This window comes from Erythranthe guttata, chromosome 10 (assembly GCF_056151865.1).
Source record: "Erythranthe guttata isolate IM_541 chromosome 10, IM_541, whole genome shotgun sequence".
NCBI classification, from domain to species: Eukaryota; Viridiplantae; Streptophyta; class Magnoliopsida; order Lamiales; family Phrymaceae; genus Erythranthe; species Erythranthe guttata.
In genome coordinates, this window is record NC_142542.1 from 13,102,836 (window position 1) to 13,122,843 (window position 20,008).

Genomic DNA, 20,008 nt, shown 5'->3' on the forward strand with positions numbered 1-20,008 from the left:
ATTTACCAATTTCCCAAATTGGAAACCCTAATTTAGGAAACTTCCCAATATAGAAAGTTCACTAAATTTCCGTCGGATTCTTTTCCTCTACTTATTCTCATCCGTAATTAACAATTACGAATGTTGGGCTCAATCACATTGACTTCCAATTACACTAAGATTAACTAATTAATCTTAGCTCGTTGCATTAAGGATCTCAAGTACACGAGCAGTGTGACCCTCGATGGTTCAAGTGTAAGCTAGTCGTGGGCCCACAGCCCATTGTGGTTTAAACTCGTCCCTAGAGTTACAATTAAGTTGAATCTACTTTCAACTTAACTACCCAACGAATCAAGATTGACGTCTAGCAACTACGCGTCATGATTCCCTAGATACAAATGAAGTGCCTGCAAGAACCTTGTGATATTGTTAACGTACAGTACGATCCCTTCGATACATATATCCCGACTGAACTAGAGGCATTGGTTCGTCGAGACCTCTTTATGAGTTCAATAACTGTGTGGACGTTCTGGATTATATAATCCGTTCGTGTTTGACTTAGAGAAACACATTTTTCTAATCACGACACTTCTTGTTGTGGCCACAGAATTTATGGATTATAAATCGCAAGAACACATAGGATATCCATGACTAATCAAGCGATTGAACTCCTACTACAATGCACAGACATCCTACTATATTTCGGACTGCACGAACACTGGCCCTTGGGGCGGTCCTCGGTGGAACTCAGGGACATGTCACGATACAGCTAGTCCTCCAGTGAAGTCACGATGATATCTGGGTCTTAAGGATTAATGGTGTACAACTATATCATAGAAACCTCTACTCGATTATTGGGAACCACTTTGAGATTTCTAGGATGAGGGAGTTCAGTGAATTCATCAACTTATGAGCACATGCCGATGTCACAACACCGTTGACCGATGAGACGCAGTACACATACACTAAGTGCTAGTCTCGAATGGGAAATGCCGATATCCTCATTAGTGGCGTAACCCGTTGACTAGCTAGGAACCACGTTTAACAGTTACTATACTTAACTAAATAATCTCACGATTCTACTAGATCTACTTATAGTAATTAAGTAACTGTAAGGACTATATCTATGCTTATGCAAGGGACAAATATATAGAATGACAGTATTTATCATTAATACGAAATAGATTATTTACGAGTAGCGTGAGAAAACACAACAATTAGTTGGCTCTTCGGTCACCTACTCTAACAAGATGGATCACGATCTAGCATCTGCATCAACTGAAAACACTGTTTTGACCCCTGTATAGCCCGAATTTGACAAAAATGCATTTCACAAAAGTTGAATTCCATGAAGTTGGCTTTATAACCCCACTTAAATCAGCTCAATCGAAGGTCAGATCAAAAAGTTATGCATCAAATACCGAACACTGCCATAGTCCGCAAAAATGCAACTTTTGTACCTTTTTGGTTTGGTTCTCGGCTTCGCTTCCAAAATCGTTTCGAATCAACAAAAATAGCTTCTCTTTACCTAAAATATAAATAAAACAAGAAACGCATAATATGTACAAATAAAGCATAAAACTCGGACGAACGAAGACCATAACTCGAAAATTCGATAAGTAAAAATCGTGCAAAACGAACACTTATCAGAGTAACTAAACATGACAGTGGGAATATGACTATTATGTAACTAGTTTCGTGTAATGTGACTACAAGTAATCAGCACTTGAAAAATCTTGCAACATTAATGGCAAAATACGCTGTAAACATAAAAAAAATAACTACAAAAAAACAAAAATAACACTGCATAAAATCAAGACATAATACGTGAAAAGTAAACAATCAAATATACTCTGAAAAACGATAAAACACGATAAAATGACTACACATGTCTGCTGCTGCAAGAAAAAAACACAGAAATTACATTATCCATCATGAAAAAGTAAAAGCCATACTTAATCCAAAAAACTATAAAAAGTTGTTAAAAACCATTTTTCTTGTATTGAACAATGGCCATCGAACATGTTTTTTTGTTGCGGTAGCCAACTCGGTTGCACCGACTGCACTTAATCTTCCGTTTGACCTCTCTGTCAAATTTGACTACTCTATTAGAAATATGTAGCACTATGAAAAAAAAAAAATGTAACTAAGTTGTTAAACATGACTACTCTGTCAAATATGACTACTCTATAAAATACACTGCACTACATGCGACTAAATTTATAATTCAATGGGTTTTACATATCTAAACATTCAGAATAGCAGAATAACACAAAAATCATTAAAATCCAGAATAATTGAAAATCAATGTATATGTTCATAACAAACAAATAATAGAAATGAAAATTCAGATCCATAACATATTGTATTGCTAGTTCGACAATTAATTCGAGAAAAAAAAATATTAATAACCAATTACGATAGTATAAATTGGTATTCAGGAATCCCCATGTAGAAATTACGCATCCGACGGAGGGCGACGACAAGGTGGAGGAGGCGCCGCCGCCAATTGTACCAGGAGAGAGAGAGAGAGAGAGAGAGAGAGAGAGAGAGAGAGAGAGAGAGAGAGAGAGAGAGAGAGAGAGAGAGAGAGAGAGAGAGAGAGAGAGAGAGAGAGAGAGAGAGAGAGAGAGAGATAAAATTGTATTACGTTAAAAACCTAACACATAGGAGCACTTTAGTCTTATCATGTCTGGTGACGGGGGTCTCACTAATTTAGATTGAGATTCTGGTCATGGGAATTTTTTCTTAAAGTCAATTAAGTTTAATTCAAAATATTTTCTAAATGAGGGGTGGATTGCATATTTCCCCGTTTATTAATGTTGTATCTACTAATATGGTACAAAATTCACATCCCCATGTATTGATATTGACAAACCTCATAATCTACTTACCCGGATTATTTATAAATCTCATATTTCAGAGATGTGGATTTCATTAAATGAATAATTTTCACCAAATGCACTTACTCGAGTAATTGAGCCTCTTTACTTGAGTAATCGAGCCTCTTAAACTAGTTAAATGTATACGTCAATTTTTTAGGCACTAAGAGACTAAATAACAAGAAATCCTGTAGTTTTATCTTGCAGTGATAAAATAATAATTTTACTTTGTCGGATTAAACATCTACCAAATGTGTCAGCACATTAAGTTAGAATAACTTGACCATTATAATTTATGTACAGTAATCAATATAAATCACTTAAATATTGTGCTACCATTTTTGTTTTTTTTTTTTTTTTTGAGAGTGCTACCATTTTTGTTTCAATTGTTCTGATTCCATCTAAATTGTTAATGATTTAACATTATCTTCTAATTTCTTTTTGAAATAATCTTCTGAAAAATTATATATCGAAAGCGGCACACCATTTCGAAGACTAACACTACGCATGAAATTAACATATATAATTTCATATAATGCCCATATGCAGATTCTCATAAAATGATTAAATATTATTTATCAGTGTCCTAAAAATCTGCGGAGTCAGTCGATTAATTGGTCTTTAAGACGGAGGCGGCCCAATACCTTATGATTTTGTTGCAAATGTTTGGATTATGCTTTCTAAAAATTAATTCACCAAGATTACTTACTAAAAAAAGTTGTACAAATGAGACAATGGATAAAAGAAATTTAAACATGAACATAATAAGGATGTTGAACGCACAAAGAAAAGATATATAAAATCGAATACTTAAACGTCACCTGATAAGACAATCGCGTTGTGCAATATTTCATCAAGAAAACAACAGAAGTTTTGAGAAACCAAATCGAAAAAAAAAAACAAATATCTCAAATTATCGGAGCTAGTGAAATGAATAAAAGAATTTACTATCTTGAAAAAATATTCGGATAATTAAGTAACGGTTTAATTTTGATGAGGGAAGAGGCGGATAGGAAGACCCTTGGCGGGAATTGGCATCGGATCAACAACAAATTTACCATCATTAGGAATGACCTTCTCAAACTTGAACCTCTTGACAAGATGGTGCATGAAGACGAGGATCTCGAATCTTGCGTACTCTAGCCCAGGGCACATTCTCGGTCCTCCGCCAAACGGAACAAATGTGTATGGTGCGGGTCCTGCTCCCTGAAATCTTGATGGATCAAACTTCTCCGGTTCGGGAAATATTTCAGGGTTTTTGTGTGTTGCAGTGGCGCTCCAGTATAGCTTGAAACCCTTTGGAATAGAGTAACCCTTGTATGAAAAATCAGCAATGGCTTCTCTGAAAGTTCCTGTGACCGGTGTTGCAAGTCTCATTACTTCACAAGCAACGTTCCAAGAATATTTCATCTTCTGTAGGTCTTCCCAGTTGAGCGAATCGCCTGGAGCTTTTGATTTCAAAATGTCCATTTGTTCGTTGTAGACTCCGTCGTATATATGAGGAAGCTCCGCGAGATACTTGACGATAAAAGTGCACGCGACGCTGGCACTATCACGACCTCCAATCAGCAAGCCCAATATCTTATCCGCAATGTCGAACTCTTGCATGAATTTGCCATTTTCATCGCTGGTGAGAAGCATGTGCGATAGAATATCTTGTGTGGGAGAAGCTTTCCCGTCGGCTAAATCGATTTTGCGTTGTTTGATAATGGAAACAAGCTCTTGTCTGACAATCTTGGAGGCCTTAATACCCTTATTGAATGGTGTTCCGGGCAAGTCAATCGGGATGGCAAACAAACTCGACGCCAAGAGATTGAAAGGCTTCGATAATCTATCGACCTGTTGAGGATCCTCGACACTTGCGAAAAGCCTGCAAGCTAATTGGAAGGTGTAGTCTTTAGCGAGAGGCAGGACTACGACTTGTGTCTTGTTCTCCCATCCCTCTGCAAAGTGCAATTGGGCCATATGGTCTATTTTGCCGATGTAGCGTCGAAGAGCTTCTGTTTTCAAGAAATGGTGGAGCATTCTTCTCAATTTGATGCCCTCTTCTTCAGAAGAAGATCGGGTGGAAGAAGGGAATATTCTGTCGATGCCGCTTGGGAACCATACCCTCACAAGCTTGTTCTCATTGGAGAACAGGAATTTGTTGCCGCTTGCGCCGCCGAAAACGGCGGCTTTCTCCCCGACAAGGTGGGTTCTGAAAACACTGGATGAGTACTTTGCCATGCGGTCCAAGACGAACTTTTCCGGGTGGCCTTTCCACCCCGCCCATAGGAAATGGAGGCTCTCCCCAACAAGGGGCCACCCCATTTTTCCCGGCGGCAGTGGATCGGCGGCGGCGGTGGTCGAGGATTTGCTATTGTTGAAGAAGAGGCCGAAAAGGAATGCGAATAATATCGAAACCGAGAGGGAGATGACAGAGACAAAGTAGATCATCGTCACCACTTCCATAATTACTTTGTGTTTCTTTCTGTGTGTTTGGAGGGTGTGTTATTGATTTGTGTGTATTATTAAGTGAATGTTTTAATTGGTTATGTTTGAATGAAGTTACATATATATATATAGTACGAGAGAGTCAAACATTCAAACATATATGATCTATAGTGGCTGCCGTACGTAAGTCAAGAATTAATTAAATATAAAATGATCACTTTAATTATTATAAATTAAATATTAATTTTATATATACATATACAATAGATACACAAGTTTGATATAAAGTGTGTGTGTATGGTCAAAAACAAGGTGCTGCTGCGGCATGGAACATTTTGTCGTCTAGTGAAAATGCACAATCAAGGAAGGAGCCGAGAATCCAATCAGTTCTTTCTTCAGTCTGCACTACGCGATGCAGTTCAAAATTAAAGGTGATCGGTAAACCGTTTGAACAATATTAAAAATGGGCAAATCACAAAAAAAGACATGACAAACAACTTAAATGCACATTGGTCAAAAAATAAAACAGTCTTTCAAATAAATTCATCCCATTTAGTCTAAAATACACTCAATAATATAATTTTTATCAATCTATCCATTATACTCTAACTTCTTTAATATTACACATTGACCCCGGATTTAAATAAATATATCACATCAATCCCAAATATCTTACATAACCTTTATAGATGTATCTTGCAACATCAATTAAATATTGGTTATGTAAATAACCCTTTATATACACACTTATGTGAATAGTGTAACCTAGGATCTATTCAGTAAATGTACCTAGTTACAAAGTCAAAATTTATGTTAGAACAAATTAAAGTGAGAAACAAGCATAATTACGTTGTTCAACGTACCTGAGATGTAAACTGCAATTATAATACTCATCTTAAGGTGTACTAGTCAAATTAGCACTTAGTCTTTTCTCTCTTAATTATTTATTCTTCTTTTGTACGGTCAAAGTTTTATTCTTTACGTTTTAGTGTTAGAATTAATTCGCATATAATCGAATAAATTCCAAGACCATCAAGCATCAATCGAAAAAGAACAAGAACGAATAAGCGGAAGCGTACCTGAATCCATAGAACCTTTGAAGTCAGAAGAGACTCGATCTTCCAAAGAATACACAGTTCCTCTTGTTTTCACTTCTGGTCGATGGATTAGCAGTAGAGAAGGAATGATGTGTTTCTTTGGGGACCACGGCCCTTTATATAGGATTACAATTAGGGTTCAGCCTCATCAATAAAACGTAATTGTACTTTATTTGTCTCTACACATTGGGCCCACAACATTGGTCCAATACCCATTAATCTAATCCAAATAACTTTAATTGATCACTTTTAATTAGATTATCCGATAGATAGCCATACACATTTAATTACATATGTGAGCCCATATAATTATTGAAATAATTCCAACAATCTCCCACTTGGGCCACATATGTTAACTTCTTTATAAATGTGTACACTTTATGACGTCAAATATTTCTATTAGGGCTGGAAAATAATTACCGCCTACCGAATACCACGGTATACCTACCAAACGATACCAAAAAATTACCGAAACTTCGGTAACCACTACATTTGGTACGGTATTTGTACCGTACCACTATTATACGGTACGGTAGCGGTATTGTATTTTATGTACCATGGTAATACCATACCGTACCGCAAATTTGAATTTTATAATTTAATTAATATATATTTATTTTATATTGGTTAGTAATTAACTAAAATTAAAATTACTACATAAAATAAATAGGTCAAAACTTGGATTACAGTTCTTCAAAAATTTGTGAGACAACATTGAAGCTTAGTGCAACAAAAAAGCGTACATCCCATTTGATTTTCACTGAAATAGTACGGCTGCAAATTGAGATTGAAAAAAATCATGACTCTAGTAATCTTGTTTTGCAAGGTGTAGCTAAATCAATGAAGTTGAAGTTTGACAAATATTCAAGGAGCTTTAAAAAATTGAATATGATCATATAAATAGCCAATGTTCTTGTTTAAAGTGTTGTGTTTTTATAAAGATCGTCTTCAAAGTATAACAAATTAAAATTAACGGTAGAGTTACCATGTACCGATATACCGTACCGAAAGTAACGGTATACCGAATAACGGTATACCGCACTTGTTGGTACGGTAACGGTATCGAATTTTTCAATACCATATAATTCGGTAAGTACACGGTATTGATAAAAATATTCGGCAACCGTACCGAAACCACCCCTAATTTCTATCATATAATAGAGTATTCTTTAACAATCTCGTCCATTGACCATACTGATATGGGATTAAAGAAGCTTTTGCCACATTGAGCGTGGCTAAACCCAATAGTAGTTACACATACCAATATAACCAAATGACATAGATCAAGTTATGGTGTGTAGCATGAAAACTACATGTAATGTGATCGTAACATGCGTAGTTTCAACTGGTCCCAACTTAAACTTAATTGAGATCAACCTTAACCTAAATATACAAAGTGTAATAAACCGAATACTTTATTTCTGCAGAAAATGTTCAAATACTAAAGTATTATCCAAAAGTAACTAAAGCACAAAAAAATGTATAAAAATACAAACACCCACTAAATCATGATATCCTTAAGTGGTATAACACCCATACGAGCAGTTTGCCCATGAAAGACTTTTGGTGCTACTCCCTTAGTAAGGGGATCCGCAACCATGGAGTTTGTTCCAACGTGCTCTATAGAAATTTGACCACTTTGTACTCTTTCTTTCACAACTAGGAATTTTATGTCAATATGTTTTGACTTAGAAGAGCTCCTATTGTTATTGGAATATAGAACCGCTGAGTTGTGACATCTTTAATGGTCTTTCAATACCACTCACAACACGCAGCCCGGTGACAAAGTTTCGCAGCCATAATCCATGATTTGATGCCTCATGACACGATATAAATTCCGCTGCCATAGTGGAGGAAGCCACGAGTTTCTGCTTGGCACTCTTCCAAGATACAGCTCCCCCAGCCAATAGGTAAATGTAGCCCGAAGTAGATCGTCTACTATCTTGGCATCCAGCACAGTCAGAATCAGAATACCCAATGATCTCCAACTGTTCTAACTTTTTATATGTGAGCATATAATCCTTAGTTTTATGTAAGTACCTAAGAACCATTTTTGCTGTTGTCCAATGATCCATCCTAGGATTACTTAGATATCTTCCTAGCATTCGAACAACGAATGCTATGTCCGGACGTGTGCAAACTTAAGCATACATAAGACTCCCAACAACAGACGCATAGGGAATCTCCTGCATTTTCTTAACTTCAAGGTCACCTTTAGGGCATTGCTCGAGACTGAATTTATCACCTTTGGCGATCGGGGTATCCATTGGTTTACTTGCCTGCATGCCATACCTTTTAAGCACTTTTTCTATATAGCTCTTTTGAGATAATCCTATAATACCTCGAGATCGATCTCGATGTATTTGGATTCCTAATACAACAGAAGCTTCACCAAGATCTTTCATCTCAAATTTCTTTGATAGAAATGTGTTAGTTTCGTGCAACATTTCCTTATTGTTGGCTGCAAGAAGTATGTCATCGACATATAAACCAAAAATACAAATTTACTCCCACTGAACTTGTGATATACACAATATTCAACAATATTTGACTCAAAACCAAATGAGGCAATTACTTGATGAAATTTGTGGTACCACTGACGAGAAGCTTGCTTGAGCCCATAGATGGTTCTTTAGTTTGCAAATCATATGCTTTGGGTCACCAAACACAAAGTTTTCTGGTTGAACCATATATATCGTTTCTTCAATGTCACCATTGAGAAAAGCTGTCTTAACATTCATCGGATGTAACTCAAGATCATAATGCGCAACAAGAGCCATCATTATCCTTGAAGACTCTTTCGATGAAACTGGAGAGAAAGTCTCTATAAAGTCAACGCCTTCCTTTTGAGTAAGGCCTTTAGCCACAAGAAGAGCCTTTATATCTTTCCACATCACCCTTCGAATCCCTTTTGGTTTTAAATATCCATTTACAACCAACGGGTTTCTTTCCTTCAGGTAACGGGACAAGATCCCAAACTTGATTGTCTTGCATAGACTTATACTCTTCATTCATGGCATTAATCCAATTTTGAGAGTTATAATCTTGCATGGCTTGGTGGAAGTTGATTGGATCATCTTCCACAAATCCATTTATGTCCTCATGTTCTTGGAGAAATACTACGTAATCCTCCGGAATAACATTTCTCCTTTCTCTCATGGGTATCCTTATTGGCACTTGTTCTTGAGGTTTTTGAGTTTGTTCTTCAAGAATAACTACCTCAACTTGAGTGGGAAGTTGTTCAATATTGTCTTGTTGAGTTTCCATATCTGCTTCTCGAACAATGATAGGTAAAGAAACCTGTACACTGTCAGAAACATGAGTAGGAATCGTACTTGATTCCTCCTCAAAGACAATATCTCTAACCTTATTAGAATTAATTCGCATATACTCGAAGAAATCCCAATACCATCAAGCATCAATCGAAAAAGAACAAGAACGAATAAGCAAAAGCGTACCTGAATCCATAGAACCTTTGAAGTCGGCAGAGAGTCGGTCTTCCAAAGAATACACAGTTCCTCTTGTTTTCTCTTCTGGTCGATGGATTAGCAGTAGAGAAGGAATGATGTGTTTCTTTGGGGACCACGACCCTTTATATAGGATTACAATTAGGGTTCAGCCCCATCAATAAAACTTAATTGTACTTTATTTGTCTCTACATATTGGGCCCACAACATTGGTCCAATACCCATTAATCTAATCCAAATAACTTTAATTAATCACTTTTAATTAGATTGTCCGATAGATAGCCATACACGTTTAATTACATATGTGAGCCCATATAATTATTGAAATAATTCCAAAATTTACAACAAACCTTAATTTGACCATTCACAGAGAAAAAATAAATTAAACCATATCCACTTTCAAGTCAGCAAAACCACACTAACTGAAGTGCTATAACTGAAAATGAGATTAGACTTTTACTTAATGTTCTTACTTATGTTCCTTTTCTTCATACATAATTGAAAACAAGTGATGTCAAAATCTCATTTGTTTCAGTTTTATTGTTTTAAATAAAACGTATCCTTAAGGAGCCCTCTAGCACGTAGCCCCTAAACAAAGCTTATGCCCAAGAGAAAATATTAACATTGATGCACGTAATGATCTTAAATTTTATAATTAGAACGATGATATACTCTAGGTTCTTCTATTGTTCTATCCAAAATGAAAAATCAAGATCTATGCACCATAATAAGTAATAATAAATATATTTGTGCAATTAAGAACAAAAGTGTTATAGGCAGATAATGTGTGAGCAGATAAATGAATTAAATAGAGAACGTAAATAAAATCAATATTCTCACATTATAATCCAAATGTGACTTTTAAATTTTAAATAATTATGGAGTACATCTGCCTAGCACAACATTAATATCAAGTCTTTGGACAATAATATTAACTGTAAGTGGCACTCTTGTTGTAGTAATCAAGTGCTGACAATAAATCCTGTCAAATAATGAGCCCATCTTTGGATGTCACTTATAATTCGCAAAGTAACTTAATAATTATCACGCACTTATTACTACAGTTTCATATGTGGTTCGGCCAAATATCAACCTACCTTTGGATATAGTTAAATATTCGCATGAATTCATATATACATAATATCTTAACATTCTAAATAAACTAATCTACACAAAGAGGTCACTATGGTGGCTTCATGCTTCAATCAATTATGTTAAAAGTCACACAAACTTAATAAAAAGTCATTAGATGTACCCAAAAATTATTCAAAAATTTAAAGTCGTTGTTGAACGCTAAGACTCTAAAGACATCACCTGAGGGCTAACAGTCTGTATCCAACACTAAGGTTGCCTCACTGTATTATTTTCAAATCAAACTCAAGTAATATGGTTATTCATAAAAATGAGTATGAATTGAAAACATCAAATCCATCTTTATTTTGAATTTGAGCTAAAGATAATGTGGGGCTCACAATCCAACCTTATTTAGATTTAGAGGTCAAAATAAATTTTAACCAATAAATCTAACTTTATATGGATTTGGACTATATTAGTAACTCAATTTAGACTTAAAACAAGGGTTTCGAGTCAAATGTCAAATGATTCAAACCTTATTTGGTTAATTAATAACCGTTATTCATATTTTGATTCGTTAATGTTTAAATTATAATTGGTCAGAAACTTATTGAATTAAAAAAATAATTCATATCCTTAATTCGACCCGTGAATTAAAACATTTAAGCCTAATAAGGTGTAACACCCCACCTTTCCAAAACCCTAAAACCCGAAATTTAATCTTTCTAACTCGAAAATCCTTAGGTGATAGTATTACGTGATATTAATTATGTGAATTACGTGAATCTAATTATGTGACTTACGTGAATAATTACATGCATTTTTTATTTGGTAGATTATTCGAAATGTGGTGATTTCATGAAATTTATTTTGTGAATTTCGTGAGTAGATATGTATATGTGATTTATGTGAATTAATTTACATAAATATGTATATATATATATATATATATATATATATATATATATATATATATATATATATATATGTGTGTGTGTGTGTGTGTGTGTGTGTGTGTGTGTGTGTGTGTGTGTGTGACCGTGTGTATATGTGTGTGGTAGGTGCAAGTTGTTTTTTTTTTTTTTTAATAAAGAAAATTAGTGTAATTTGCATGCCTTTCCACTTCACAAAATGCTAATCATTTTCACTAATCCCACACTCAAGAGACCCCAAAAGACACTTTTTTTTTCTCCTTCTTCTTCCACATAAACCTCTTACTTGCCTTCTCTTCCTCTCTCCACCGAAGCCACCACCTCCACCGCATGCTTCTTCTTCTTCCACCTCAACTCCAGATTTCCAAGAAATTCTATAATAAAAAATGAAGGTCCCCTATTTAACCCTTGCCTTAGAGTACACCAAAAACACCATCAAAACATCTTGCCTTCTCACGGGAGAAAACAACACATCCCTCTTAGAAGCTCACACCCTCTCCTTCATTATCAAAGTTGCTTGGTTAGACTTCGGTATTTGAAAGCATCTCTTCCTTCGATTGTTTTCCTTTCTTCGGTTAATAGGTAAGAAATTTCAATTTCATGCTGCAATTAAAGGGTGTCAATAGTATCAAAATGGTTTTCAAAATTTCTTAAAAGATTTGGAGAGATTTCGAGAAATTTAGGGCTTTTTGGGGAAAAATGGAAAAGTTGTGTTGAGTATTGATTTCTTGTTCTTGTATTATGTATGTTTTTAGTGGATAGATACAAGTTTTATTGGCCAAAAACATTAAAAATTTCGGATTTCTAAAAGGGATTGCTAGAAATATGATTTTTTGAACTTTTATGGGGCTGCATGTGTAAATCTAAAGATTTTTGGGTTAAATCCGTAAATTTCAGGAAGTCTGTCCTAAATGTATTTTCAAATCTGTTTTTCAACATTTATTGAGTAAAAATTTCGGATTTAAAAAGGTTGTGCAAGAAGATTTGATTTTTGAACTTCTAGTGGTCTTGCATGTATAGATCTAGAGATTTTGGGGTAAAATATGTAATTTTTCGATTTCTGCCTCAAGTAACTTCTTAACTTTGTTTTCTGCATATATTAAAGTAAAATTTCAGATTGTTAGGGGTTTTTCATGAAAAATCAGATTTTGAATTTCTAGTGTGGTTGCATGTGCAAATCTTGAAACTTTGGGGTCAAAACTGTAATTTCCGAAAAATCAGTCATTTCTAAATTTGGAAATCTTGTTTCCAGCAAGTATTAAGCGGGGAGAAGTTTTCTTTATAAAGTTTTCAAAGTTAATTAATGTTATATTAGAGTTTTGAATTTTTAAAAGAAAAAGGAATTTTTCTAGTTCATAATTCCAAGGAAATTCAAAACTTTATGAAAATTTAAAATAATTTCAGAAACTAAAATTTGGATCAGTTAGGAGCTCTAGGATTTAATTTGGGAATTTTTGGAATTTGTTTGCTATTATTTCGAAATTAGGACATTATGCATGCCATTTATTATGTTGGTGCTTTAATCTCCATGTCTTTGAATAAATGATTATGAGGGATGAAAATTGGGATTCTGAACCTAAATTTGCTGCATGGATGTGTTAATTGCTGCTGGAATTTATTTGGAATAAATTATTACCTGGAAGTGGTGATAAGTTCATTAGATGAAAGATAAAGATGACCCTTGCTTTTCAAGCATGATTTGGGTATTAAATGTGATGTTTTAAATGTGTTGGTGTGATGTTTTAAATGTGTTGTTTAAATGTGTTGGTGTGATGTTTTAAATGTGTTGGCTGCATATGTGTGTGCGTGCTGAGTGTGTATGTGTGTGTGTGCCGTATGTGGTTGTGTGCGTTTATGTGTGTGAATTTGGGGATTTTTGCCCAAATTATAAATATGTGGTAATTTGTGATATTAGTGTGGTTTTGTGGCACTTGATTGATATTTGTGATGTTATCTGTGGATTATATAATTGTTGTAAGCATGATTTTGAAAATGATGCATTTCACGGTTTTTAAATTTGAAAGATTAATGGAATGCCGGATAATAAACAACTCGGATATAGAGGGCCGGTCCAACTAGGATGAAATGTGTGGTTTGATTTCACTTAGTGAAAAGGGGCTCGTAACAGGTTTATTATTCAGGTACATAAATTAATCTTTCACGGATTCGATAGAACGAAAAATGTGTTTTTCACGATTTTCATAAAAAGGGCATTTTAGTTATTTTGCATAAGTAGGTGTTTACGTGTGAATGGTGTGTGTTCGTGAATTATGTGATTAACCGTTTGCCTTATGAAGTTTGGAATGCGAGTAAGGATGACTATATAATATTATATAGGGTAAATTACACCCACACACCTGAGGTATGCTTAAATAACTTTAAGGTCCCTGTGGTATCGATAATTACACTCACCCCCTTGAAACGTAGTTATAAACTCTAATGGAATAATGCATTGGATACGTTATTACGATAGAGTTCTAACGGACTATTGGTTTCAGGAATTGGTGGAGACAACAAAGAGTTATGGGTGATTTAAGAAATATTGGGGGAGCCATGTCACCCCATAACTCCCCATAACTCTATGTTATCTCCACCACTAGCTAAAAGTAATAGTCCATTGGAACCCTATCGGAATAACGTATCCAATGCATTATCCCGTTAGAGTTTCTAACTACGTTTTAGGGGGTGAGTGTAATTATCAATACCATAGGGACCTTAAAATTATTTAAGCATACCAAAGGGGTGTGGGTGTAATTTACCCTGTTATATATTATATATCGTATTTTCAAAGTTCGATACTTAATCGGATTTCTAACTAGGGATGGCAACGGGTCGGTTTTGGGCCGGGTTTGCCTAGACCCAGACCCGCCCCAACGCAGACCCTAACTAAACGGTTCTGACTCGCCTGACCCGCTAGACCCATTAACATACAAAAAGTTTAATATTTTTTAACTTTCATAACATTTTGCTTGTATATTTTTACGAAATAATCTCAATACTAAAATACAATATGTTAAAAAATCTCTACAAGTGACATAACATGAACAATAAAATTCCAATTAATTATATTTAACTTCGATAATAAGTAAAATTCAAAATACAAGACAATTAGCGGTGGTCGACAAGTGGTAAATATTACTCACGAGAAATGAGATTCAAAAAATAAAACAGTGAAAATAGGTAAATGAGAATAGACAAGATGGAAATTAATAGTTTGATAAATGAAACCCGAACTTATATATATATATATATATATATATATATATATATATATATATATATATATATATATATATATATATATATATATATATATATATATATATATATATATATATATATATATATATATATATATATATATACGGGTCGGTTCTGGGTCGGTTCCAATAAGACCCATAACCAGACCCAGAACCATCCGGTTCTAGAAACTTAAACCCATTACCCGACCCAGAACCATTTAGCTGACCCAGACCCGCCCCAAACGGGTCGGTTTTGGGTCCAAGACCCGCCAAACCCGTACCCATTACAATCCCTATTTCTAACTGAGCTTTATAGCTCATATAGATGCCTTTTAATTGCAGGTAGTAGTGTTAGTAACCCTCCACCGGAATGGATCGAGTAGCGGATCGAGGTCATGGCCGGGGTTTTTTGGAAGTTGTACGAGGACCTATGAACGAACCTAAAGTATTTTGGTTTTTCTTTTGGTGATGTAATATTAAACCTAAGTATTTCCTTTTCGTATCTTTCGAACTCAAATATGGTATGGATCGTACTTGACTTTTATTATAAAATAATCCGTTTAGTAATTTTGTTATTTTCACGTCTCAACTAGTAGTTTTCAAAATACTCACCAAAATACCTTTCAAAAACTCTGATTATATATATATATATATATATATATATATATATATATATATATATATATATATATATATATATATATATATATATATATATATACACGGGTCGGTTCAGGGTCGGTTCCAATAAGACCCATAACTAGACCCATAACCATCCGGTTCTAGAAACTTAAACCCATTACCCGACCCAGAACCATTTAGCTGACCCAGACCCGCCCAAAACGGGTCGGTTTCGGGTCCAAGACCCGCCAAACCCGTACCCATTGCCATCCCTATTTCTAACTGAGCTTTATAGCTCATATAGATGCCTTTTAATTGCAGGTAGTAGTGTTAGTAACCCTCCACCGAAATGGATCGAGTAGCGGATCGAGGTCATGGCCGGGGTTTTTTGGAAGTTGTACGAGGACCTATGAACGAACCTAAAGTATTTTGGTTTTTCTTTTGGTGATGTAACATTAAACCTAAGTATTTCCTTTTCGTATCTTTCGAACTCAAATCTGGTATAGATCGTACTTGACTTTTATTATAAAATAATCCGTTTAGTAATTTTGTTATTTTCACGTCTCAACTAGTAGTTTTCAAAATACTCACCAAAATACCTTTCAAAAACTCTGATTTCTTTTCGAACAAAAAATACATTGCTAGTGTAGCACTCGAACGAAAATCCTCCCCTCGAAACATGTTTTCAAACGAAACATTTAGTCGACTAAAATACACCTAAGAAAGTTTTCGAAAATCACAAAGGTTTTAAATACCCTAAAGAAGAGATTTTAATAATTGCGTTTTAGTCCCATTCTAAAGTTTTAAAAATTACAGAGAGATCATTTTGCTTCCGCTATATGAATAAATATCCGATAAACTGGTTTGATTTATTGGCCGATTAGAAGGGGGTGCTACATAAGGCATGAACTTAAAAAATCTGAAAATTTTCCCAATTAGCATCAAAAAACCGAATTTGAAATTCAAAATGAATGTCACTTTACTAACCAAACAAAACCTTAAATGTTTTTAAAATAATTCACATATTTGAATCGAAATTTTTAATCGGCCCCAAAATCTTAAATCAACTTTTTATTCCTTAAAAAATTGCCCTTGCCCCAAATCCAGAAAATCTTTCAACTTAAAGGACTGAATTGAAATTTTGAAAGAAAGGCCTTTGAGTGAAAACGGACCTAAGATTCAGAAATACTAAATTTGAGTGTGAAAATATTTTCAAAAAATATATTACTGTTTTGAGAGAAACTTTAAAAGTGGGGACTGAAATGCACTTTTCGGAAGTTTGAGGGCTGTAATACAGATTTTACATTATTTCAAATCGACCCTGGCTCAAACTCAGGAATAACCAAAATATGGGCCAAATTGAAATATTGCTAAATATCTCAAACTTAAATTAGGGGACCAAATTTGAAATTACTGAAACCCTAAATTTGGGGGTTAAATTGTAATTTCCCAATTGGGACTATTAGTGAGAACCCCCTCTAGCATTATTTTAATGAGGATGGATCCAGCTTATTTTCCTTTATTAGTGAGGGACCCATCCTTTTTTTATTCTCAAATTTACCCTTCATCTATTCACTAACTATTATACACTACTTTGATGCATTTTTTTTTCTTTTTTGTATTTTAATTTTAATTTTTGTCTTTTATTTATTTTTATTTAAAAAAATATATTTTTTTAACTTTTTATTATATTTTTAAGAAATATTTTCTTACTATACTTTTTTATCTTCAGTTAAAACAACTATATTTCAATAAAACAACTATATATCTCCAGCAACTCTCATTTATCAAAATCAACTATTTGTTAAATCAACTATTGCAATCAACTAAAAAGTAATAAAAACAACTATATTGCTGCACGAAAAAAACTATATTACTGTACGAAAACAACTATATTGGTGTACGAAAATATCTATAAATCTGTAAATAACACCACATAATTTCAACAAAAACAAACACCCATTATACTATTGATACAAAATTAGTTTTCAATATAAGAATTCAACAAAAAACTCCAATTAAGAAAATTAAGATTCGAGAATTGGGTTCCAAAACAAAATCAGAGAAGAAGAAGAAGAAGAACAACAACAACAACAATGAAACAATGTTGGCGGTGGTCTCTATTGAAATCTCAGACGCAATATCAACCCTAGCGCCGCTGCATAGTCTCGTCATTCTCCCTAGTGAAAACCCTAACGCCGTCCTTGACGAGAGAATTCAAGGGGTGAAGACCGTCTTCTTTTCGCGTCGGTGGAGGGAGGAACGCCGTTGGGAGAAGAGAGTAACGATAGCGGCGCAGAGATGGAAGAGGGTTGGAGGCGGTGGCGGCGCATAGATAGAAGAGGGTTGGAGGTGGCGGTATGTAGAGAGAAAAGAGAGAGGAGAGAATAAGAGAAATAGAGAGAACATGAAATATGTTTGGTTATTTTAGATATAATATGGCAAATTAGGTATATTAGTCATGTCAAAAACAATATTAATAAAAAAAAATATTTAATATAAGGTGGGGGGTTCTCACTAATAATGAAAAGGAGGTTATATCCACATTAATATAAGTAAATGAATTGGGGGGTTTTCCCTAATTATCCCTTCCCAATTTTCTATCTTCAGTCAAACCCGCCGCCACCGCCATCACTAGAGATGCCGCCTCACACCACTGCCGGACGTGCCGCCTCCTTAGTATAGGCCTGACGCTGCGAAACCACGCGGCTGCGGAGGAGGTTTCTTCTATATAGCACGAGCGTAATGAATCAAAATTCTTAATCTTTTCCCTGCTTTTATTAATGTAGTTGGTAGCGTTAGTCGGAAACGATAGTATGGTGGTGGTGTTTCCGGAAACGGTGGAGACTTAATCTGAAGAAAAAAACTGACAGCAATCGGTGGTTCTGGAAGGGACGCGCGACCAAGATAACCTGATGCCGCCGCCCACAATTCCACCTTTGATTTGGAAATTTCAGATTTCTTCCCTTAAACAATCCTTAATTCTTGATTTCAGATTTTGTTTGTAAACCTTAATTCGATTAATCCACAGTTATTGAAGTTGAAAAACTTCGGCCACAGCAGGATCAATCAAACAAGGGAAAAGTACAGGTTGTGTCCCTAAACTTTACTACTAAAACGATTTATGTCCTTAAACTTTTTCATCCACGAAATATGTCCTCAAACTTACCACTTTTTAACAATTTATGTTCTGCCGTCAACTCCGTCAGTTAACTTGGACGGAAATATCACATGTGGCGCACGTGATGTTGATCCGGCCGTTACATGCTGATATGGCTGACACACTGAGATGGTGTGGCCGAAAAAATGACATGGAATGAGATGTGGTTGTCTCCCTTTATTTCAATTTTAAAATTCCTAATTTATCATTAAAATCCCCAATTTCTCATTCCCCCTATTTCATTCAACCGAATGCAGAAACCCTAACCCCTAAATTCCTCGTACGAAGCACCGAATTGAGGTGAAATTCCGCAACAATAAGATTGCCCAACTATAATTTCACAAATTTCAAACATTTGTGGAGGTAGAACATCACAATGGAGCAGCGATTTTCAATTTTGTTAAGTTTCTCCGAAGTTGATATCTTTGAACTTCGTTATGGGAATTTGGGAGGTGGTAGTTTCGATTTCAATCAAACTGTATGTTGTAGTGTAGAATATGAGTAGAATCTGAGGGTAGGGGTTTATGCATTTGGTTGAATGAAATAGGGGAATGCAAAATTGGGAATTTTAATGACAAATTTGGAATTTTAAAAGTGAAATAGAGGGAGAGAACCACATGTCACTCCATGTCATTTTTTCGGCCACATCATCTTAGTGTGTCAGCCATATCAGCATTTAACGGCCAGATGATATCACGTGCACCACACGTAATATGTTTGTCCAAGTTAACTGACGGAGTTAACGACACAACATAAATTGTTAAAAAGTAGTAAGTTTGAGGACATATTTCGTGGATGAAAAAGTTTGAGGACATAAATCGTTTTAGTGGTGAAGTTAGGGACATAGATTGTAATTTTACCATCAAACAACAATTGGATCATAATCCCACCAGGTTGATAAAACCCAATTATGACATTCATTAAATATTCCACAAACGTCAACCCTAAATTTTTTTTCAACTTAATTACAGAATCTGAATTCTTGAAAACAAGTTTTATATGACACCGAAAGCATAGGAGAATTTAATAATTTGTAAATTCCCCATGATCCATAACATGGTGGCTCTGATACCACTTGTTAGAAATTTTATCTACGAATTCCCAAGTACCAATATGCTTGA

General features: G+C 34.8%; 1 pseudogene; it reads right to left on the minus strand.

The window, feature by feature from the left end:
* Positions 1–3,686: 3,686 nt before the first annotated feature.
* Positions 3,687–5,401, minus strand: LOC105966856 (beta-amyrin 28-monooxygenase pseudogene; annotated as a pseudogene).
* Between the last annotated feature and the right edge of the window lie 14,607 nt (positions 5,402–20,008).